Below are 23,622 nucleotides of genomic sequence, written 5' to 3'. Positions count from 1 at the left end.
AAATGAAGCAAGAAAACCTGCTACAACTGCTAAATCGGTGAATAAAACACACTTACCTTCTCGTCTTTGGTCTGGTCAAGGTGGCAGTCCGGCAGAGGACAGGTAGGCAGTCCTCGGGACCAATGAATTCCTTGTTGCAAAAGTTTTTCAGCTACGGCAAAGTTGAAATTTTATTCACAAGGAATGAGGTGAATCTCCTCCCAGAAAAGCTGGTGACACAAAACGAAGCCCCAAACCGGCAAAGGTTTTAACCAGAAAGAGGAGGCCATTGCAGTCTTGGCCAAAAGGCCGAGAAGCGATCGGCCACATTTCCCCTCCCTTTCTCTCACTCGTCATCGAGAGGCTACAAGAGCCCGAGTCGTTCGGTAGCCTCTGTCCAAAAGCCAGGCCTTCGTCTCTCCGCAGCCCGATTGGATAGAGCCTGCCATGACCTGGGGAGGGGTAGGGGAACGGGCGTGGCCTGGTACTTGGGACTCGAGAGGCAGAGTGAGGCTTACCGTGAGGGTAGTGGCCGGGACGACTAGGCTCGTCGGCGGCTCTGGAGGAGGGGCCCGTACTTACTCGGGTTTCTCTTCATAACGTACAAGTCTTTCGCCTTTTACTAAAGACTTCCGTGGAGAGGGACGCCAATGAGTTAAAACTATTTTTGGCAGGCTCTGCCGTGTGGCCGAGCCTCGTGCGTTTGTGAAAAGGAAATAAAACGCCGCCCCCGGCAAGGTTGAGCGGTGCGACGAGGCGCGCTCGGGAGGAGGTGCTGAGACTCAGCCGTTGTTATGCGCAGTTGAAACCACTGCGCCACGGCAGGGGGAGAACTGCTCCGGGAGGTGGGCGCTGGAAGCAACCAGCGGGGGTTATCGCTTCTCGGCCTTTTGGCTAAGATCAAGTGTAGTATCTGTTCTTATCAGTTTAATATCTGATATGTCCCCTATAAGGGGGCAACATATTAAATGGATTTTTAGCACCGGGAGCTGAGACGAGGGGCTTGCTCCGTCCACTCCACGCATCGACCCGGTATTGCAGTGCCTCCGGGGGCGGTGCACCCTTCTCCTGCCTTGTGTAAAACCAAAATACTGACCCAAACGCAGAGGTTCGTCGCTCTGCCGGACGCCGGCCCGAAAAAGGCGCCAGTCGAGGGGGGGCGGCCAGCTGAAGCCTCGAAGAAGGCAGCGAGATTTGCACTTTATGATTGGCAGACGACGAGGGGATATTTGGGACCGGCATGGCTGTTAAATGTGCCCTGCACTTCCCCTCCCTTTCTCCCACTCGTCATCGAGAGCCCGAGTATTTCGGATGCTCGGTAGCCTGTGTCCAAAAGCCAGGCCTTCATTTCTCCGATTGGATAGAGCCTCTCAGAAGGTGGGGAGGGGACACTGCGGCGCCTCCGTAGGCCCGGCACGGTTGGCCAACACGGTGGAGGAACCGCAGCGTAGAAAGGATACAAGAAACTAAAACACCTCAAATGAAGCAAGAAAACCTGCTACAACTGCTAAATCGGTGAATAAAACACACTTACCTTCTCGTCTTTGGTCTGGTCAAGGTGGCAGTCCGGCAGAGGACAGGTAGGCAGTCCTCGGGACCAATGAATTCCTTGTTGCAAAAGTTTTTCAGCTACGGCAAAGTTGAAATTTTATTCACAAGGAATGAGGTGAATCTCCTCCCAGAAAAGCTGGTGACACAAAACGAAGCCCCAAACCGGCAAAGGTTTTAACCAGAAAGAGGAGGCCATTGCAGTCTTGGCCAAAAGGCCGAGAAGCGATCGGCCACATTTCCCCTCCCTTTCTCTCACTCGTCATCGAGAGGCTACAAGAGCCCGAGTCGTTCGGTAGCCTCTGTCCAAAAGCCAGGCCTTCGTCTCTCCGCAGCCCGATTGGATAGAGCCTGCCATGACCTGGGGAGGGGTAGGGGAACGGGCGTGGCCTGGTACTTGGGACTCGAGAGGCAGAGTGAGGCTTACCGTGAGGGTAGTGGCCGGGACGACTAGGCTCGTCGGCGGCTCTGGAGGAGGGGCCCGTACTTACTCGGGTTTCTCTTCATAACGTACAAGTCTTTCGCCTTTTACTAAAGACTTCCGTGGAGAGGGACGCCAATGAGTTAAAACTATTTTTGGCAGGCTCTGCCGTGTGGCCGAGCCTCGTGCGTTTGTGAAAAGGAAATAAAACGCCGCCCCCGGCAAGGTTGAGCGGTGCGACGAGGCGCGCTCGGGAGGAGGTGCTGAGACTCAGCCGTTGTTATGCGCAGTTGAAACCACTGCGCCACGGCAGGGGGAGAACTGCTCCGGGAGGTGGGCGCTGGAAGCAACCAGCGGGGGTTATCGCTTCTCGGCCTTTTGGCTAAGACTGCGATCGCCTCCTGTGTCTGGATAAAACTTTTGCCTGTTTGTGGCGAAGTGTTACCAGGTTTTTGGGAGGATACTCACATTATTCCTTGTGAAGAAAATTTCAACTTTGTTGTAGTTGAAATTGTTTCACACAAAGGAATTCATTGGTTCAGAGGACTGCTTACCTGTACTCTGCCGGAATAACATCTCGACCAGGCCAAACAAGACAAGGTAAGTGTGTTTTATTCACCTTTCTAACATTTTTAGTAGATTTTATTGCTCTTTTTAGAGCATTCTTTTACCTTATTTTAGTTGACTTGGTTTTAGACTGTTTTAGGTGTTTTAGCTTCTTTTACCACTTTTACGTTGTGGTGCCTCCACCATGGCGGCCAACCATGCCGGCATGAGGAGGCACCACAGTGTCAGATTTACATTCAAAGAAAAAGATGGGAAAACCCTTGTTATGTCAAGGCTTGACTTCTCAAGGAAAATGATCCAGAACATTTTGAAATTCTCCCCGCAGGATATAAATTGTATTTTGACTCTGCCATTTGGAAAAGGTTTCGATGTGAGTTTTGTCTCTGCTGCCGTGTTCAGAGATTTCTGGACACGCTTCGAAAATGAAAAACCCCAGTTTACTGCATTTAATGTTGAGAAACTGACTGATAATGCCGCTAAAACGGTAATTGTCAGAATGTTCAATGAGACTGTGAATGCAGATGACATTTGTTTGTGGCTGGGCAGATTTTGCACTGTTAAAGGCCAGGCTACCAAAGTGAGAGATGAGGATGGCATCTGGAATTGCGCTTGGAGGGTCCCCATCCAACAATGGCAAGACCCTCAAGGCTTCCAGGGCCTGAAACATCTGCCATCCATGATAGTTCTGGGAAACAACAGGGGCTACATTCATTACCAGGGCCAGCCCAAACTCTGCCGCAAGTGTGGTGAGAATGGGCACCTGGCAGAAGCGTGCCAGCAGATCATTTGTGGTAAATGTAGAGAAATTGGGCATACTTTCGAGGAATGCACCAATGGCAGAAAGTGCAATCTTTGTGGAGAAACAAACCACCTCTTCAGAGATTGCCCTAAGTCGTTTGCCAACAAATTAAAGGCAGCAAAGGCACAAAATGGCGGACAAGACGAAGCAGTTAGAGAGCTAATTGAAGAGGCTGGGCTGGAGAATTCAAATCTCCCGCCAAATCCTGTGATTGGAGGAGAAGGACCAGTAGAGGCGGGAGAAGGGGAGGGGCCTGCAGCTGCCCCACAAGTGGAGAACAGGGAAGAAGCAGTGGCAGTGCAGGCAGAAGGCGGAGCTAGCTCAGTGACTGGCTCAGAACAAAAATTTGGCCAGTCACAGAGTGATAGCGAGGATGTCCCCCTCCCCAATGCCCAGCCGGCCAAGAGACTAATTTCAGAATTGTCTTCTGAGTCTCCTGGAGCCTCGGAAAAGAGGGGAAGAGCTGAGAGCTACTCAGACAGTTCATCTGTGGAGGAGCCCAGAGTCTTCCCCTCCAATTCGCCTAATGAAGTCTCTTTTTTAACTATAGCTCTGCAATCAACCCCTAAGGACTCAAAGCTCAATGCACCCTGCGTCAGAGGCCAACTCCTAGAGTCCGAAAGGGAAATGGAGCTCAACCCCGTCATCTCTCACCCATGAGAATGAAGGAAGAGCTCCATTCACAAGAAATCCACTAACTGCTGTGTTTTTAAACATTTGAAATCCCCCTTTTTTTTTAGTCTTTTAAGATGTCATACCTGCAAATTTTAACCATACTCATGACACTCACCTTCTCAACTATCAATGTGAGGAGTGTGAAGTCGAGAGTTAGAGCCCAGATTGTTTTATCCTTTCTTAACTCTTTTAAGTCTGACGTGTTTTTAATACAGGAATGCGGCCTACCATTTTTAAAACACTACAGAGAATGGGAGGAGTTATGGCCACAAACGTCGATATGGAGCGGCTCAAATGAAAACAAAAATGATGGAGTGGCCATTTTAATAAAAAACCCTCTAGTCTGGTGAAGGGCAGCACTGTGGTGAGAGATGGTCGGGCACTTTTAACACACTTGACTTTTATGGGGAAGGATTTTAACGTCTTAAATATTTATGGCTTTAATGACAAGAACGACAGGTATGACCTTTTAGAAGACCTGCAGCCCCACATGCTAGGCAGGGCACCTTTAGTTGTAGGGGGGGATTTTAATTGTATTTTAAGCAGGAACGACAGGAGAAGAATAGGGGACGATTTTAAAGTGGACAAGACTTCAGTTTTACTTCAAAGCATATGCAGTGATTTTAGACTTGTGGACTGTTTTAAAACCATGCATCCCAGAGAGGAGGGCTTCACCTGGTTCAGTAGTGATGGCACCCGAGCCTCTCGCATAGACTACATTTTATCACGTGATTGCCCACCAACCGATGCTAGATTGGAACCTGTTTTCTTTTCTGATCACGCAATTCTTTCCTGCACCCTTTCACTCTCTTCCGGTGTGACGGCAGGAAGTGGTCTGTGGAAGCTCAATTGCTCCCTGTTAGAAGACAGGGAGCTAGTTAGGCTGTACAGGGAGCAATACCGAGAGTGGCAGACCCTTCAAGACTTTTACGATACACGTGCACAGTGGTGGGAAATGGTGAAGGGAAAGACAAAGACGTTTTACAGACAGGCAGGGAAAAGAAAGAAAAAGAGGGACAACAGACGCATGTTGGGACTGCAGAAACGGCTTCAGAGGTATTTTAAACTAATCCAACATGGAATGGATTTTAATGAAGAGATAAAACAAATTAAAACAGAGATGTCGGTTTTAGCAGAAATTAATAGCAAAGGTGTGATTTTAAGAAGCAAGGAAAGGGAAATAGAGGAAGGAGAGAAGTGCACAAGATATTTTTTTAAGAAAATCGTAAATAAAGGGGGGGCCATGTTGAGACTTAAAAAAGAAAACGGGTGCACAGCTGACACAACAGAGGAAATCAAAGAAACTGTCGAACATTTTTACCGTGAACTGTACGCATACAAAACTGTTAACGGGGACACCATGACCGAAGTTTTAAAATCCATTGACCAAGCAACAAACGACAACGTGCTTTTAACCCAAGATTTTACGATACCGGAATTAAACAAATGCATCAAATCTTTTAAGACAGGGAAGTCGCCGGGAGAAGACGGGCTTCCCTTGGAATTTTATCTGACATTTTGGGACATTTTAGCACCAGACTTGCTTGCTGTTTTTATGGATTTTGAACAAATGGACCGACTTCCTGACAGCTTTAGAGCAGGGATAGTGACTCTCCTTCACAAAGACAAAGACAAGACGGACTTGAAAAATTGGAGACCTATCACACTCTTAAATTTTGACTGTAAACTTTTTAGTAAACTTTTAGCCTCACGCATGTCCTTGTTTTTAGAAGATCTGATTCACCCGGATCAAGCCTGTGCCGTCCCGGGGAGGAAGATCACCGACAGCCTCGTACTGATCCGAGATACCATCTGTTACGCGAGAGACAGAAACATTCGGCTAGTAGTCCTGAATTTAGATTTTGAGAAAGCCTTTGATCGGGTCTCGCACCAGTACCTTTTCCAGGTACTGCAAAAAATGGGGTTCCCGAGAAGGTTTATAGCCTGGGTGGGACTGCTGTACCGGGAGATCAACAGCAAATTCATTGTTAACGGGCATCTGACAAGAGCAGTGGATATAAACTGCGGTGTCCGTCAGGGTTGTCCGTTATCTGCCCTCCTCTACGTTATCTGTATAGAACCACTGGCACAGACCTTGAGAAGGGACCAACGAATCCATGGGGTAGGAGTCCCAGGGAGCGGGGGACTCGAGACAAAATGTATTTTATATATGGACGACATCAACATTTTATGCACTGACCTTTTATCTGTCAACAGGACGCTGGACTTGACTGACTGGTTCGGACAGGCCTCTGGGTCAAAGCTGAACAGAAGCAAGACCCAAGCCCATTTTTATGGACCGTGGACAGCGACTGAGACGACAGGACTCCCCCTGACTGTGACCCAGACTGACCAAAAAATACTTGGGATCAGGTTTGATAGGGAGGGGGAGGGGAAAACAATTGGGCAGACATAGTAGGGAAAGTCAGGCAGAGACTAGGGTACTGGACACTTAGAGGACTGACTTTAGAAGGAAAGGTTTTAATCATCAAAGCAGTGATTTTACCTTTGCTTTTACTCATCAGTTCTGTTTTTATCCCGCCTAGGAGAGTGATCTTAGACCTGGAACGAGCCATCTTTTATTTTTTGTGGGGCTCCAAGTGGGAAAGACTGAGACGAAGCGTGATGAAGAAGCCAAAGGAGAAAGGAGGAAAAGGAGTGCCAGACCTGCACTTGTTCCTAGGAAGCAGATACACAGCACTACACATCGCAACCGCCACAGCCCCATCCAGAAACCCCAAGACCGCAGCAATGACACGGTTCTGGATGGGGTCCTACCTCAGAAAACTTAAGATCTTACCCACAAGTCTCAAAGTACCAGTGTCTTTTAACCTGCCACCAGCCTATGCTTTTATCCAGTCATTTTTAAGGCATTTTAACCTTGAGCAGGAGGAGTTGCAGGTTTTAACCACTCACCGCTCTCTCATTTCTGTTGTGCAGGAGCGGGAACCAGTGAGTCCAGTGCGCGGGCTTGCATTCGGCGAGCCCTCAACAGTTTGGCGCAACGTGAACCATCCAGCTCTTCCAAACAGACTCCGGGACCTGTCATGGATGGTGGCTCATGAGATCCTCCCAGTCAGGTCCGTAATGCACTCCCGGGGCATGTCGGCGCACTCAACTTGCCCCCGACCAGGTTGTGGCGCGCCTGAGTCGGTAAGGCATCTGCTCTGGGAGTGCAGCGCTGCCGTAGAACAGTGGGCAACGGCCGGCTCCTTGCAATTCCCGTACTTGCCAGCAAGGGAGGTCCTCACACCACAGCTGGTGCTGTACGGGGTGAGCCAAGGAAATCAGATACCAGCACGTACATTTGCCAAACAGTGGCTCACCCTAGCCGCCATCAAAGACGCCATATGGACCTCCAGAAACTTGCTGGCAAGAAAGCACATGCAGATCCCCCCCGTGGCTGTGATCCGGATGGCCGCAGCAACCCAAACGGCCAGAGCTGCAGGCGGCGGGCCTAGGACACAGCCACAAAGAAGAATCGCCTCTGTGCCCATTCGGACGGAGGAGCCGGAGCCACACAAGGAAAGTTCAAGGCAGCGGCGGCCTGACCCTCCGGGTGAGGTTGGTGGGAAGGAGCTACAGGGTGAGGGTCTCCTCTGAGCGCCTGCACAAGATCCCGAGAGTCCAAATCTGTTTGGGGGAGCTGAATGAGTTCCCCTTTGATAGGGACTCACTACACTCCTGCACAACAGTGGACTTGGAGAAGAGCTTTTATTATCCATTTATTTTTTGTGAGTTTTATTTTAACAAATGCACTCCGCTTTGAAGACTTTTAACAGACACTCACAGACATGGACAAGCTGAAAACCATTTTATACCTTTAATTTATGACGTTATCTGTAATGCATTTTAAACACTTTTTTTAAATGTTGTTTTACAGAGAACATTTATCTATTTATTGACATGTTGTATTTTAAAAGGTAACTTGGAATTGACATATTATGAATCATGTTTGAATTGAGTGTCAATAAAATTTTTCTCAAAAGAAAAAAATCTGTTCTTATCAGTTTAATATCTGATATGTCCCCTATAAGGGGGCAACATATTAAATGGATTTTTAGCACCGGGAGCTGAGACGAGGGGCTTGCTCCGTCCACTCCACGCATCGACCCGGTATTGCAGTGCCTCCGGGGGCGGTGCACCCTTCTCCTGCCTTGTGTAAAACCAAAATACTGACCCAAACGCAGAGGTTCGTCGCTCTGCCGGACGCCGGCCCGAAAAAGGCGCCAGTCGAGGGGGGGCGGCCAGCTGAAGCCTCGAAGAAGGCAGCGAGATTTGCACTTTATGATTGGCAGACGACGAGGGGATATTTGGGACCGGCATGGCTGTTAAATGTGCCCTGCACTTCCCCTCCCTTTCTCCCACTCGTCATCGAGAGCCCGAGTATTTCGGATGCTCGGTAGCCTGTGTCCAAAAGCCAGGCCTTCATTTCTCCGATTGGATAGAGCCTCTCAGAAGGTGGGGAGGGGACACTGCGGCGCCTCCGTAGGCCCGGCACGGTTGGCCAACACGGTGGAGGAACCGCAGCGTAGAAAGGATACAAGAAACTAAAACACCTCAAATGAAGCAAGAAAACCTGCTACAACTGCTAAATCGGTGAATAAAACACACTTACCTTCTCGTCTTTGGTCTGGTCAAGGTGGCAGTCCGGCAGAGGACAGGTAGGCAGTCCTCGGGACCAATGAATTCCTTGTTGCAAAAGTTTTTCAGCTACGGCAAAGTTGAAATTTTATTCACAAGGAATGAGGTGAATCTCCTCCCAGAAAAGCTGGTGACACAAAACGAAGCCCCAAACCGGCAAAGGTTTTAACCAGAAAGAGGAGGCCATTGCAGTCTTGGCCAAAAGGCCGAGAAGCGATCGGCCACATTTCCCCTCCCTTTCTCTCACTCGTCATCGAGAGGCTACAAGAGCCCGAGTCGTTCGGTAGCCTCTGTCCAAAAGCCAGGCCTTCGTCTCTCCGCAGCCCGATTGGATAGAGCCTGCCATGACCTGGGGAGGGGTAGGGGAACGGGCGTGGCCTGGTACTTGGGACTCGAGAGGCAGAGTGAGGCTTACCGTGAGGGTAGTGGCCGGGACGACTAGGCTCGTCGGCGGCTCTGGAGGAGGGGCCCGTACTTACTCGGGTTTCTCTTCATAACGTACAAGTCTTTCGCCTTTTACTAAAGACTTCCGTGGAGAGGGACGCCAATGAGTTAAAACTATTTTTGGCAGGCTCTGCCGTGTGGCCGAGCCTCGTGCGTTTGTGAAAAGGAAATAAAACGCCGCCCCCGGCAAGGTTGAGCGGTGCGACGAGGCGCGCTCGGGAGGAGGTGCTGAGACTCAGCCGTTGTTATGCGCAGTTGAAACCACTGCGCCACGGCAGGGGGAGAACTGCTCCGGGAGGTGGGCGCTGGAAGCAACCAGCGGGGGTTATCGCTTCTCGGCCTTTTGGCTAAGACTGCGATCGCCTCCTGTGTCTGGATAAAACTTTTGCCTGTTTGTGGCGAAGTGTTACCAGGTTTTTGGGAGGATACTCACATTATTCCTTGTGAAGAAAATTTCAACTTTGTTGTAGTTGAAATTGTTTCACACAAAGGAATTCATTGGTTCAGAGGACTGCTTACCTGTACTCTGCCGGAATAACATCTCGACCAGGCCAAACAAGACAAGGTAAGTGTGTTTTATTCACCTTTCTAACATTTTTAGTAGATTTTATTGCTCTTTTTAGAGCATTCTTTTACCTTATTTTAGTTGACTTGGTTTTAGACTTTTTAGGTGTTTTAGCTTCTTTTACCACTTTTACGTTGTGGTGCCTCCACCATGGCGGCCAACCATGCCGGCATGAGGAGGCACCACAGTGTCAGATTTACATTCAAAGAAAAAGATGGGAAAACCCTTGTTATGTCAAGGCTGACTTCTCAAGGAAAATGATCCAGAACATTTTGAAATTCTCCCCGCAGGATATAAATTGTATTTTGACTCTGCCATTTGGAAAAGGTTTCGATGTGAGTTTTGTCTCTGCTGCCGTGTTCAGAGATTTCTGGACACGCTTCGAAAATGAAAAACCCCAGTTTACTGCATTTAATGTTGAGAAACTGACTGATAATGCCGCTAAAACGGTAATTGTCAGAATGTTCAATGAGACTGTGAATGCAGATGACATTTGTTTGTGGCTGGGCAGATTTTGCACTGTTAAAGGCCAGGCTACCAAAGTGAGAGATGAGGATGGCATCTGGAATTGCGCTTGGAGGGTCCCCATCCAACAATGGCAAGACCCTCAAGGCTTCCAGGGCCTGAAACATCTGCCATCCATGATAGTTCTGGGAAACAACAGGGGCTACATTCATTACCAGGGCCAGCCCAAACTCTGCCGCAAGTGTGGTGAGAATGGGCACCTGGCAGAAGCGTGCCAGCAGATCATTTGTGGTAAATGTAGAGAAATTGGGCATACTTTCGAGGAATGCACCAATGGCAGAAAGTGCAATCTTTGTGGAGAAACAAACCACCTCTTCAGAGATTGCCCTAAGTCGTTTGCCAACAAATTAAAGGCAGCAAAGGCACAAAATGGCGGACAAGACGAAGCAGTTAGAGAGCTAATTGAAGAGGCTGGGCTGGAGAATTCAAATCTCCCGCCAAATCCTGTGATTGGAGGAGAAGGACCAGTAGAGGCGGGAGAAGGGGAGGGGCCTGCAGCTGCCCCACAAGTGGAGAACAGGGAGAAGCAGTGGCAGTGCAGGCAGAAGGCGGAGCTAGCTCAGTGACTGGCTCAGAACAAAAATTTGGCCAGTCACAGAGTGATAGCGAGGATGTCCCCCTCCCCAATGCCCAGCCGGCCAAGAGACTAATTTCAGAATTGTCTTCTGAGTCTCCTGGAGCCTCGGAAAAGAGGGGAAGAGCTGAGAGCTACTCAGACAGTTCATCTGTGGAGGAGCCCAGAGTCTTCCCCTCCAATTCGCCTAATGAAGTCTCTTTTTTAACTATAGCTCTGCAATCAACCCCTAAGGACTCAAAGCTCAATGCACCCTGCGTCAGAGGCCAACTCCTAGAGTCCGAAAGGGAAATGGAGCTCAACCCCGTCATCTCTCACCCATGAGAATGAAGGAAGAGCTCCATTCACAAGAAATCCACTAACTGCTGTTTTTAAACATTTGAAATCCCCCTTTTTTTTAGTCTTTTAAGATGTCATACCTGCAAATTTTAACCATACTCATGACACTCACCTTCTCAACTATCAATGTGAGGAGTGTGAAGTCGAGAGTTAGAGCCCAGATTGTTTTATCCTTTCTTAACTCTTTTAAGTCTGACGTGTTTTTAATACAGGAATGCGGCCTACCATTTTTAAAACACTACAGAGAATGGGAGGAGTTATGGCCACAAACGTCGATATGGAGCGGCTCAAATGAAAACAAAAATGATGGAGTGGCCATTTTAATAAAAAACCCTCTAGTCTGGTGAAGGGCAGCACTGTGGTGAGAGATGGTCGGGCACTTTTAACACACTTGACTTTTATGGGGAAGGATTTTAACGTCTTAAATATTTATGGCTTTAATGACAAGAACGACAGGTATGACCTTTTAGAAGACCTGCAGCCCCACATGCTAGGCAGGGCACCTTTAGTTGTAGGGGGGGATTTTAATTGTATTTTAAGCAGGAACGACAGGAGAAGAATAGGGGACGATTTTAAAGTGGACAAGACTTCAGTTTTACTTCAAAGCATATGCAGTGATTTTAGACTTGTGGACTGTTTTAAAACCATGCATCCCAGAGAGGAGGGCTTCACCTGGTTCAGTAGTGATGGCACCCGAGCCTCTCGCATAGACTACATTTTATCACGTGATTGCCCACCAACCGATGCTAGATTGGAACCTGTTTTCTTTTCTGATCACGCAATTCTTTCCTGCACCCTTTCACTCTCTTCCGGTGTGACGGCAGGAAGTGGTCTGTGGAAGCTCAATTGCTCCCTGTTAGAAGACAGGGAGCTAGTTAGGCTGTACAGGGAGCAATACCGAGAGTGGCAGACCCTTCAAGACTTTTACGATACACGTGCACAGTGGTGGGAAATGGTGAAGGGAAAGACAAAGACGTTTTACAGACAGGCAGGGAAAAGAAAGAAAAAGAGGGACAACAGACGCATGTTGGGACTGCAGAAACGGCTTCAGAGGTATTTTAAACTAATCCAACATGGAATGGATTTTAATGAAGAGATAAAACAAATTAAAACAGAGATGTCGGTTTTAGCAGAAATTAATAGCAAAGGTGTGATTTTAAGAAGCAAGGAAAGGGAAATAGAGGAAGGAGAGAAGTGCACAAGATATTTTTTTAAGAAAATCGTAAATAAAGGGGGGGCCATGTTGAGACTTAAAAAAGAAAACGGGTGCACAGCTGACACAACAGAGGAAATCAAAGAAACTGTCGAACATTTTTACCGTGAACTGTACGCATACAAAACTGTTAACGGGGACACCATGACCGAAGTTTTAAAATCCATTGACCAAGCAACAAACGACAACGTGCTTTTAACCCAAGATTTTACGATACCGGAATTAAACAAATGCATCAAATCTTTTAAGACAGGGAAGTCGCCGGGAGAAGACGGGCTTCCCTTGGAATTTTATCTGACATTTTGGGACATTTTAGCACCAGACTTGCTTGCTGTTTTTATGGATTTTGAACAAATGGACCGACTTCCTGACAGCTTTAGAGCAGGGATAGTGACTCTCCTTCACAAAGACAAAGACAAGACGGACTTGAAAAATTGGAGACCTATCACACTCTTAAATTTTGACTGTAAACTTTTTAGTAAACTTTAGCCTCACGCATGTCCTTGTTTTTAGAAGATCTGATTCACCCGGATCAAGCCTGTGCCGTCCCGGGGAGGAAGATCACCGACAGCCTCGTACTGATCCGAGATACCATCTGTTACGCGAGAGACAGAAACATTCGGCTAGTAGTCCTGAATTTAGATTTTGAGAAAGCCTTTGATCGGGTCTCGCACCAGTACCTTTTCCAGGTACTGCAAAAAATGGGGTTCCCGAGAAGGTTTATAGCCTGGGTGGGACTGCTGTACCGGGAGATCAACAGCAAATTCATTGTTAACGGGCATCTGACAAGAGCAGTGGATATAAACTGCGGTGTCCGTCAGGGTTGTCCGTTATCTGCCCTCCTCTACGTTATCTGTATAGAACCACTGGCACAGACCTTGAGAAGGGACCAACGAATCCATGGGGTAGGAGTCCCAGGGAGCGGGGGACTCGAGACAAAATGTATTTTATATATGGACGACATCAACATTTTATGCACTGACCTTTTATCTGTCAACAGGACGCTGGACTTGACTGACTGGTTCGGACAGGCCTCTGGGTCAAAGCTGAACAGAAGCAAGACCCAAGCCCATTTTTATGGACCGTGGACAGCGACTGAGACGACAGGACTCCCCCTGACTGTGACCCAGACTGACCAAAAAATACTTGGGATCAGGTTTGATAGGGAGGGGGAGGGGAAAACAAATTGGGCAGACATAGTAGGGAAAGTCAGGCAGAGACTAGGGTACTGGACACTTAGAGGACTGACTTTAGAAGGAAAGGTTTTAATCATCAAAGCAGTGATTTTACCTTTGCTTTTACTCATCAGTTCTGTTTTTATCCCGCCTAGGAGAGTGATCTTAGACCTGGAACGAGCCATCTTTTATTTTTTGTGGGGCTCCAAGTGGGAAAGACTGAGACGAAGCGTGATGAAGAAGCCAAAGGAGAAAGGAGGAAAAGGAGTGCCAGACCTGCACTTGTTCCTAGGAAGCAGATACACAGCACTACACATCGCAACCGCCACAGCCCCATCCAGAAACCCCAAGACCGCAGCAATGACACGGTTCTGGATGGGGTCCTACCTCAGAAAACTTAAGATCTTACCCACAAGTCTCAAAGTACCAGTGTCTTTTAACCTGCCACCAGCCTATGCTTTTATCCAGTCATTTTTAAGGCATTTTAACCTTGAGCAGGAGGAGTTGCAGGTTTTAACCACTCACCGCTCTCTCATTTCTGTTGTGCAGGAGCGGGAACCAGTGAGTCCAGTGCGCGGGCTTGCATTCGGCGAGCCCTCAACAGTTTGGCGCAACGTGAACCATCCAGCTCTTCCAAACAGACTCCGGGACCTGTCATGGATGGTGGCTCATGAGATCCTCCCAGTCAGGTCCGTAATGCACTCCCGGGGCATGTCGGCGCACTCAACTTGCCCCCGACCAGGTTGTGGCGCGCCTGAGTCGGTAAGGCATCTGCTCTGGGAGTGCAGCGCTGCCGTAGAACAGTGGGCAACGGCCGGCTCCTTGCAATTCCCGTACTTGCCAGCAAGGGAGGTCCTCACACCACAGCTGGTGCTGTACGGGGTGAGCCAAGGAAATCAGATACCAGCACGTACATTTGCCAAACAGTGGCTCACCCTAGCCGCCATCAAAGACGCCATATGGACCTCCAGAAACTTGCTGGCAAGAAAGCACATGCAGATCCCCCCCGTGGCTGTGATCCGGATGGCCGCAGCAACGGTCCAAACGGCCAGAGCTGCAGGCGGCGGGCCTAGGACACAGCCACAAAGAAGAATCGCCTCTGTGCCCATTCGGACGGAGGAGCCGGAGCCACACAAGGAAAGTTCAAGGCAGCGGCGGCCTGACCCTCCGGGTGAGGTTGGTGGGAAGGAGCTACAGGGTGAGGGTCTCCTCTGAGCGCCTGCACAAGATCCCGAGAGTCCAAATCTGTTTGGGGGAGCTGAATGAGTTCCCCTTTGATAGGGACTCACTACACTCCTGCACAACAGTGGACTTGGAGAAGAGCTTTTATTATCCATTTATTTTTTGTGAGTTTTATTTTAACAAATGCACTCCGCTTTGAAGACTTTTAACAGACACTCACAGACATGGACAAGCTGAAAACCATTTTATACCTTTAATTTATGACGTTATCTGTAATGCATTTTAAACACTTTTTTTAAATGTTGTTTTACAGAGAACATTTATCTATTTATTGACATGTTGTATTTTAAAAGGTAACTTGGAATTGACATATTATGAATCATGTTTGAATTGAGTGTCAATAAAATTTTTCTCAAAAGAAAAAAATCTGTTCTTATCAGTTTAATATCTGATATGTCCCCTATAAGGGGGCAACATATTAAATGGATTTTTAGCACCGGGAGCTGAGACGAGGGGCTTGCTCCGTCCACTCCACGCATCGACCCGGTATTGCAGTGCCTCCGGGGGCGGTGCACCCTTCTCCTGCCTTGTGTAAAACCAAAATACTGACCCAAACGCAGAGGTTCGTCGCTCTGCCGGACGCCGGCCCGAAAAAGGCGCCAGTCGAGGGGGGGCGGCCAGCTGAAGCCTCGAAGAAGGCAGCGAGATTTGCACTTTATGATTGGCAGACGACGAGGGGATATTTGGGACCGGCATGGCTGTTAAATGTGCCCTGCACTTCCCCTCCCTTTCTCCCACTCGTCATCGAGAGCCCGAGTATTTCGGATGCTCGGTAGCCTGTGTCCAAAAGCCAGGCCTTCATTTCTCCGATTGGATAGAGCCTCTCAGAAGGTGGGGAGGGGACACTGCGGCGCCTCCGTAGGCCCGGCACGGTTGGCCAACACGGTGGAGGAACCGCAGCGTAGAAAGGATACAAGAAACTAAAACACCTCAAATGAAGCAAGAAAACCTGCTACAACTGCTAAATCGGTGAATAAAACACACTTACCTTCTCGTCTTTGGTCTGGTCAAGGTGGCAGTCCGGCAGAGGACAGGTAGGCAGTCCTCGGGACCAATGAATTCCTTGTTGCAAAAGTTTTTCAGCTACGGCAAAGTTGAAATTTTATTCACAAGGAATGAGGTGAATCTCCTCCCAGAAAAGCTGGTGACACAAAACGAAGCCCCAAACCGGCAAAGGTTTTAACCAGAAAGAGGAGGCCATTGCAGTCTTGGCCAAAAGGCCGAGAAGCGATCGGCCACATTTCCCCTCCCTTTCTCTCACTCGTCATCGAGAGGCTACAAGAGCCCGAGTCGTTCGGTAGCCTCTGTCCAAAAGCCAGGCCTTCGTCTCTCCGCAGCCCGATTGGATAGAGCCTGCCATGACCTGGGGAGGGGTAGGGGAACGGGCGTGGCCTGGTACTTGGGACTCGAGAGGCAGAGTGAGGCTTACCGTGAGGGTAGTGGCCGGGACGACTAGGCTCGTCGGCGGCTCTGGAGGAGGGGCCCGTACTTACTCGGGTTTCTCTTCATAACGTACAAGTCTTTCGCCTTTTACTAAAGACTTCCGTGGAGAGGGACGCCAATGAGTTAAAACTATTTTTGGCAGGCTCTGCCGTGTGGCCGAGCCTCGTGCGTTTGTGAAAAGGAAATAAAACGCCGCCCCCGGCAAGGTTGAGCGGTGCGACGAGGCGCGCTCGGGAGGAGGTGCTGAGACTCAGCCGTTGTTATGCGCAGTTGAAACCACTGCGCCACGGCAGGGGGAGAACTGCTCCGGGAGGTGGGCGCTGGAAGCAACCAGCGGGGGTTATCGCTTCTCGGCCTTTTGGCTAAGACTGCGATCGCCTCCTGTGTCTGGATAAAACTTTTGCCTGTTTGTGGCGAAGTGTTACCAGGTTTTTGGGAGGATACTCACATTATTCCTTGTGAAGAAAATTTCAACTTTGTTGTAGTTGAAATTGTTTCACACAAAGGAATTCATTGGTTCAGAGGACTGCTTACCTGTACTCTGCCGGAATAACATCTCGACCAGGCCAAACAAGACAAGGTAAGTGTGTTTTATTCACCTTTCTAACATTTTTAGTAGATTTTATTGCTCTTTTTAGAGCATTCTTTTACCTTATTTTAGTTGACTTGGTTTTAGACTGTTTTAGGTGTTTTAGCTTTTTTACCACTTTTACGTTGTGGTGCCTCCACCATGGCGGCCAACCATGCCGGCATGAGGAGGCACCACAGTGTCAGATTTACATTCAAAGAAAAAGATGGGAAAACCCTTGTTATGTCAAGGCTGACTTCTCAAGGAAAATGATCCAGAACATTTTGAAATTCTCCCCGCAGGATATAAATTGTATTTTGACTCTGCCATTTGGAAAAGGTTTCGATGTGAGTTTTGTCTCTGCTGCCGTGTTCAGAGATTTCTGGACACGCTTCGAAAATGAAAAACCCCAGTTTACTGCATTTAATGTTGAGAAACTGACTGATAATGCCGCTAAAACGGTAATTGTCAGAATGTTCAATGAGACTGTGAATGCAGATGACATTTGTTTGTGGCTGGGCAGATTTTGCACTGTTAAAGGCCAGGCTACCAAAGTGAGAGATGAGGATGGCATCTGGAATTGCGCTTGGAGGGTCCCCATCCAACAATGGCAAGACCCTCAAGGCTTCCAGGGCCTGAAACATCTGCCATCCATGATAGTTCTGGGAAACAACAGGGGCTACATTCATTACCAGGGCCAGCCCAAACTCTGCCGCAAGTGTGGTGAGAATGGGCACCTGGCAGAAGCGTGCCAGCAGATCATTTGTGGTAAATGTAGAGAAATTGGGCATACTTTCGAGGAATGCACCAATGGCAGAAAGTGCAATCTTTGTGGAGAAACAAACCACCTCTTCAGAGATTGCCCTAAGTTTGCCAACAAATTAAAGGCAGCAAAGGCACAAAATGGCGGACAAGACGAAGCAGTTAGAGAGCTAATTGAAGAGGCTGGGCTGGAGAATTCAAATCTCCCGCCAAATCCTGTGATTGGAGGAGAAGGACCAGTAGAGGCGGGAGAAGGGGAGGGGCCTGCAGCTGCCCCACAAGTGGAGAACAGGGAGAAGCAGTGGCAGTGCAGGCAGAAGGCGGAGCTAGCTCAGTGACTGGCTCAGAACAAAAATTTGGCCAGTCACAGAGTGATAGCGAGGATGTCCCCCTCCCCAATGCCCAGCCGGCCAAGAGACTAATTTCAGAATTGTCTTCTGAGTCTCCTGGAGCCTCGGAAAAGAGGGGAAGAGCTGAGAGCTACTCAGACAGTTCATCTGTGGAGGAGCCCAGAGTCTTCCCCTCCAATTCGCCTAATGAAGTCTCTTTTTTAACTATAGCTCTGCAATCAACCCCTAAGGACTCAAAGCTCAATGCCACCCTGCGTCAGAGGCCAACTCCTAGAGTCCGAAAGGGAAATGGAGCTCAACCCCGTCATCTCTCACCCATGAGAATGAAGGAAGAGCTCCATTCACAAGAAATCCACTAACTGCTGTTTTTAAACATTTGAAATCCCCCTTTTTTTTAGTCTTTTAAGATGTCATACCTGCAAATTTTAACCATACTCATGACACTCACCTTCTCAACTATCAATGTGAGGAGTGTGAAGTCGAGAGTTAGAGCCCAGATTGTTTTATCCTTTCTTAACTCTTTTAAGTCTGACGTGTTTTTAATACAGGAATGCGGCCTACCATTTTTAAAACACTACAGAGAATGGGAGGAGTTATGGCCACAAACGTCGATATGGAGCGGCTCAAATGAAAACAAAAATGATGGAGTGGCCATTTTAATAAAAAACCCTCTAGTCTGGTGAAGGGCAGCACTGTGGTGAGAGATGGTCGGGCACTTTTAACACACTTGACTTTTATGGGGAAGGATTTTAACGTCTTAAATATTTATGGCTTTAATGACAAGAACGACAGGTATGACCTTTTAGAAGACCTGCAGCCCCACATGCTAGGCAGGGCACCTTTAGTTGTAGGGGGGGATTTTAATTGTATTTTAAGCAGGAACGATAGGAGAAGAATAGGGGACGATTTTAAAGTGGACAAGACTTCAGTTTTACTTCAAAGCATATGCAGTGATTTTAGACTTGTGGACTGTTTTAAAACCATGCATCCCAGAGAGGAGGGCTTCACCTGGTTCAGTAGTGATGGCACCCGAGCCTCTCGCATAGACTACATTTTATCACGTGATTGCCCACCAACCGATGCTAGATTGGAACCTGTTTTCTTTTCTGATCACGCAATTCTTTCCTGCACCCTTTCACTCTCTTCCGGTGTGACGGCAGGAAGTGGTCTGTGGAAGCTCAATTGCTCCCTGTTAGAAGACAGGGAGCTAGTTAGGCTGTACAGGGAGCAATACCGAGAGTGGCAGACCCTTCAAGACTTTTACGATACACGTGCACAGTGGTGGGAAATGGTGAAGGGAAAGACAAAGACGTTTTACAGACAGGCAGGGAAAAGAAAGAAAAAGAGGGACAACAGACGCATGTTGGGACTGCAGAAACGGCTTCAGAGGTATTTTAAACTAATCCAACATGGAATGGATTTTAATGAAGAGATAAAACAAATTAAAACAGAGATGTCGGTTTTAGCAGAAATTAATAGCAAAGGTGTGATTTTAAGAAGCAAGGAAAGGGAAATAGAGGAAGGAGAGAAGTGCACAAGATATTTTTTTAAGAAAATCGTAAATAAAGGGGGGGCCATGTTGAGACTTAAAAAAGAAAACGGGTGCACAGCTGACACAACAGAGGAAATCAAAGAAACTGTCGAACATTTTTACCGTGAACTGTACGCAGAAAAAACTGTTAACGGGGACACCATGACCGAAGTTTTAAAATCCATTGACCAAGCAACAAACGACAACGTGCTTTTAACCCAAGATTTTACGATACCGGAATTAAACAAATGCATCAAATCTTTTAAGACAGGGAAGTCGCCGGGAGAAGACGGGCTTCCCTTGGAATTTTATCTGACATTTTGGGACATTTTAGCACCAGACTTGCTTGCTGTTTTTATGGATTTTGAACAAATGGACCGACTTCCTGACAGCTTTAGAGCAGGGATAGTGACTCTCCTTCACAAAGACAAAGACAAGACGGACTTGAAAAATTGGAGACCTATCACACTCTTAAATTTTGACTGTAAACTTTTTAGTAAACTTTAGCCTCACGCATGTCCTTGTTTTTAGAAGATCTGATTCACCCGGATCAAGCCTGTGCCGTCCCGGGGAGGAAGATCACCGACAGCCTCGTACTGATCCGAGATACCATCTGTTACGCGAGAGACAGAAACATTCGGCTAGTAGTCCTGAATTTAGATTTTGAGAAAGCCTTTGATCGGGTCTCGCACCAGTACCTTTTCCAGGTACTGCAAAAAATGGGGTTCCCGAGAAGGTTTATAGCCTGGGTGGGACTGCTGTACCGGGAGATCAACAGCAAATTCATTGTTAACGGGCATCTGACAAGAGCAGTGGATATAAACTGCGGTGTCCGTCAGGGTTGTCCGTTATCTGCCCTCCTCTACGTTATCTGTATAGAACCACTGGCACAGACCTTGAGAAGGGACCAACGAATCCATGGGGTAGGAGTCCCAGGGAGCGGGGGACTCGAGACAAAATGTATTTTATATATGGACGACATCAACATTTTATGCACTGACCTTTTATCTGTCAACAGGACGCTGGACTTGACTGACTGGTTCGGACAGGCCTCTGGGTCAAAGCTGAACAGAAGCAAGACCCAAGCCCATTTTTATGGACCGTGGACAGCGACTGAGACGACAGGACTCCCCCTGACTGTGACCCAGACTGACCAAAAAATACTTGGGATCAGGTTTGATAGGGAGGGGGAGGGGAAAACAAATTGGGCAGACATAGTAGGGAAAGTCAGGCAGAGACTAGGGTACTGGACACTTAGAGGACTGACTTTAGAAGGAAAGGTTTTAATCATCAAAGCAGTGATTTTACCTTTGCTTTTACTCATCAGTTCTGTTTTTATCCCGCCTAGGAGAGTGATCTTAGACCTGGAACGAGCCATCTTTTATTTTTTGTGGGGCTCCAAGTGGGAAAGACTGAGACGAAGCGTGATGAAGAAGCCAAAGGAGAAAGGAGGAAAAGGAGTGCCAGACCTGCACTTGTTCCTAGGAAGCAGATACACAGCACTACACATCGCAACCGCCACAGCCCCATCCAGAAACCCCAAGACCGCAGCAATGACACGGTTCTGGATGGGGTCCTACCTCAGAAAACTTAAGATCTTACCCACAAGTCTCAGCGGCGGCCTGACCCTCCGGGTGAGGTTGGTGGGAAGGAGCTACAGGGTGAGGGTCTCCTCTGAGCGCCTGCACAAGATCCCGAGAGTCCAAATCTTTTGGGGGAGCTGAATGAGTTCCCCTTTGATAGGGACTCACTACACTCCTGCACAACAGTGGACTTGGAGAAGAGCTTTTATTATCCATTTATTTTTTGTGAGTTTTATTTTAACAAATGCACTCCGCTTTGAGGACTTTTTAACAGACACTCACAGACATGGACAAGCTGAAAACCATTTTATACCTTTAATTTATGACGTTATCTGTAATGCATTTTAAACACTTTTTTTAAATGTTGTTTTACAGAGAACATTTATCTATTTATTGACATGTTGTATTTTAAAAGGTAACTTGGAATTGACATATTATGAATCATGTTTGAATTGAGTGTCAATAAAATTTTTCTCAAAAGAAAAAATCTGTTCTTATCAGTTTAATATCTGATATGTCCCCTATAAGGGGGCAACATATTAAATGGATTTTTAGCACCGGGAGCTGAGACGAGGGGCTTGCTCCGTCCACTCCACGCATCGACCCGGTATTGCAGTGCCTCCGGGGGCGGTGCACCCTTCTCCTGCCTTGTGTAAAACCAAAATACTGACCCAAACGCAGAGGTCCGTCGCTCTGCCGGACGCCGGCCCGAAAAAGGCGCCAGTCGAGGGGGGGCGGCCAGCTGAAGCCTCGAAGAAGGCAGCGAGATTTGCACTTTATGATTGGCAGACGACGAGGGGATATTTGGGACCGGCATGGCTGTTAAATGTGCCCTGCACTTCCCCTCCCTTTCTCCCACTCGTCATCGAGAGCCCGAGTATTTCGGATGCTCGGTAGCCTGTGTCCAAAAGCCAGGCCTTCATTTCTCCGATTGGATAGAGCCTCTCAGAAGGTGGGGAGGGGACACTGCGGCGCCTCCGTAGGCCCGGCACGGTTGGCCAACACGGTGGAGGAACCGCAGCGTAGAAAGGATACAAGAAACTAAAACACCTCAAATGAAGCAAGAAAACCTGCTACAACTGCTAAATCGGTGAATAAAACACACTTACCTTCTCGTCTTTGGTCTGGTCAAGGTGGCAGTCCGGCAGAGGACAGGTAGGCAGTCCTCGGGACCAATGAATTCCTTGTTGCAAAAGTTTTTCAGCTACGGCAAAGTTGAAATTTTATTCACAAGGAATGAGGTGAATCTCCTCCCAGAAAAGCTGGTGACACAAAACGAAGCCCCAAACCGGCAAAGGTTTTAACCAGAAAGAGGAGGCCATTGCAGTCTTGGCCAAAAGGCCGAGAAGCGATCGGCCACATTTCCCCTCCCTTTCTCTCACTCGTCATCGAGAGGCTACAAGAGCCCGAGTCGTTCGGTAGCCTCTGTCCAAAAGCCAGGCCTTCGTCTCTCCGCAGCCCGATTGGATAGAGCCTGCCATGACCTGGGGAGGGGTAGGGGAACGGGCGTGGCCTGGTACTTGGGACTCGAGAGGCAGAGTGAGGCTTACCGTGAGGGTAGTGGCCGGGACGACTAGGCTCGTCGGCGGCTCTGGAGGAGGGGCCCGTACTTACTCGGGTTTCTCTTCATAACGTACAAGTCTTTCGCCTTTTACTAAAGACTTCCGTGGAGAGGGACGCCAATGAGTTAAAACTATTTTTGGCAGGCTCTGCCGTGTGGCCGAGCCTCGTGCGTTTGTGAAAAGGAAATAAAACGCCGCCCCCGGCAAGGTTGAGCGGTGCGACGAGGCGCGCTCGGGAGGAGGTGCTGAGACTCAGCCGTTGTTATGCGCAGTTGAAACCACTGCGCCACGGCAGGGGGAGAACTGCTCCGGGAGGTGGGCGCTGGAAGCAACCAGCGGGGGTTATCGCTTCTCGGCCTTTTGGCTAAGATCAAGTGTAGTATCTGTTCTTATCAGTTTAATATCTGATATGTCCCCTATAAGGGGGCAACATATTAAATGGATTTTTAGCACCGGGAGCTGAGACGAGGGGCTTGCTCCGTCCACTCCACGCATCGACCCGGTATTGCAGTGCCTCCGGGGGCGGTGCACCCTTCTCCTGCCTTGTGTAAAACCAAAATACTGACCCAAACGCAGAGGTCGTCGCTCTGCCGGACGCCGGCCCGAAAAAGGCGCCAGTCGAGGGGGGCGGCCAGCTGAAGCCTCGAAGAAGGCAGCGAGATTTGCACTTTATGATTGGCAGACGACGAGGGGATATTTGGGACCGGCATGGCTGTTAAATGTGCCCTGCACTTCCCCTCCCTTTCTCCCACTCGTCATCGAGAGCCCGAGTATTTCGGATGCTCGGTAGCCTGTGTCCAAAAGCCAGGCCTTCATTTCTCCGATTGGATAGAGCCTCTCAGAAGGTGGGGAGGGGACACTGCGGCGCCTCCGTAGGCCCGGCACGGTTGGCCAACACGGTGGAGGAACCGCAGCGTAGAAAGGATACAAGAAACTAAAACACCTCAAATGAAGCAAGAAAACCTGCTACAACTGCTAAATCGGTGAATAAAACACACTTACCTTCTCGTCTTTGGTCTGGTCAAGGTGGCAGTCCGGCAGAGGACAGGTAGGCAGTCCTCGGGACCAATGAATTCCTTGTTGCAAAAGTTTTTCAGCTACGGCAAAGTTGAA

General features: G+C 48.5%; 7 non-coding genes and 3 pseudogenes across 7 annotated transcripts; all 10 read left to right on the top strand.

Moving 5' to 3' along the window:
• Positions 1-557: 557 nt before the first annotated feature.
• LOC119883836 lies at positions 558-670 on the top strand. The gene has a single exon (XR_005440792.1). It is a non-coding gene; the product is annotated as a U5 spliceosomal RNA (small nuclear RNA).
• A 183-nt stretch (positions 671-853) lies between these two features.
• LOC119883839 lies at positions 854-1,045 on the top strand. Its single transcript, XR_005440795.1, has one exon. It is a non-coding gene; the product is annotated as a U2 spliceosomal RNA (small nuclear RNA).
• Positions 1,046-2,014: 969 nt separating this feature from the next.
• On the top strand, positions 2,015-2,127 carry LOC119883835. The gene has a single exon (XR_005440791.1). It is a non-coding gene; the product is annotated as a U5 spliceosomal RNA (small nuclear RNA).
• Positions 2,128-7,959: 5,832 nt separating this feature from the next.
• On the top strand, positions 7,960-8,139 carry LOC119883778 (annotated as a pseudogene).
• Positions 8,140-9,108: 969 nt separating this feature from the next.
• Positions 9,109-9,221, top strand: LOC119883834. The gene has a single exon (XR_005440790.1). It is a non-coding gene; the product is annotated as a U5 spliceosomal RNA (small nuclear RNA).
• Positions 9,222-15,050: 5,829 nt separating this feature from the next.
• On the top strand, positions 15,051-15,230 carry LOC119883937 (annotated as a pseudogene).
• A 969-nt stretch (positions 15,231-16,199) lies between these two features.
• LOC119883832 lies at positions 16,200-16,312 on the top strand. The gene has a single exon (XR_005440789.1). It is a non-coding gene; the product is annotated as a U5 spliceosomal RNA (small nuclear RNA).
• A 5,101-nt stretch (positions 16,313-21,413) lies between these two features.
• Positions 21,414-21,588, top strand: LOC119883786 (annotated as a pseudogene).
• Positions 21,589-22,557: 969 nt separating this feature from the next.
• On the top strand, positions 22,558-22,670 carry LOC119883831. The gene has a single exon (XR_005440788.1). It is a non-coding gene; the product is annotated as a U5 spliceosomal RNA (small nuclear RNA).
• Positions 22,671-22,853: 183 nt separating this feature from the next.
• Positions 22,854-23,045, top strand: LOC119883827. The gene has a single exon (XR_005440784.1). It is a non-coding gene; the product is annotated as a U2 spliceosomal RNA (small nuclear RNA).
• Positions 23,046-23,622: the final 577 nt, after the last annotated feature.

The sequence above is a fragment of the Micropterus salmoides genome, unplaced genomic scaffold, assembly GCF_014851395.1.
Source record: "Micropterus salmoides isolate LMB-PRFRI ecotype aquatic unplaced genomic scaffold, ASM1485139v1 Ms_hic_scaffold_3029, whole genome shotgun sequence".
Lineage (NCBI taxonomy): Eukaryota > Metazoa > Chordata > Actinopteri > Centrarchiformes > Centrarchidae > Micropterus > Micropterus salmoides.
The sequence above is the reverse complement of the archived record's forward strand: the minus strand, read 5'-3'. Positions and strand labels throughout refer to the sequence as shown.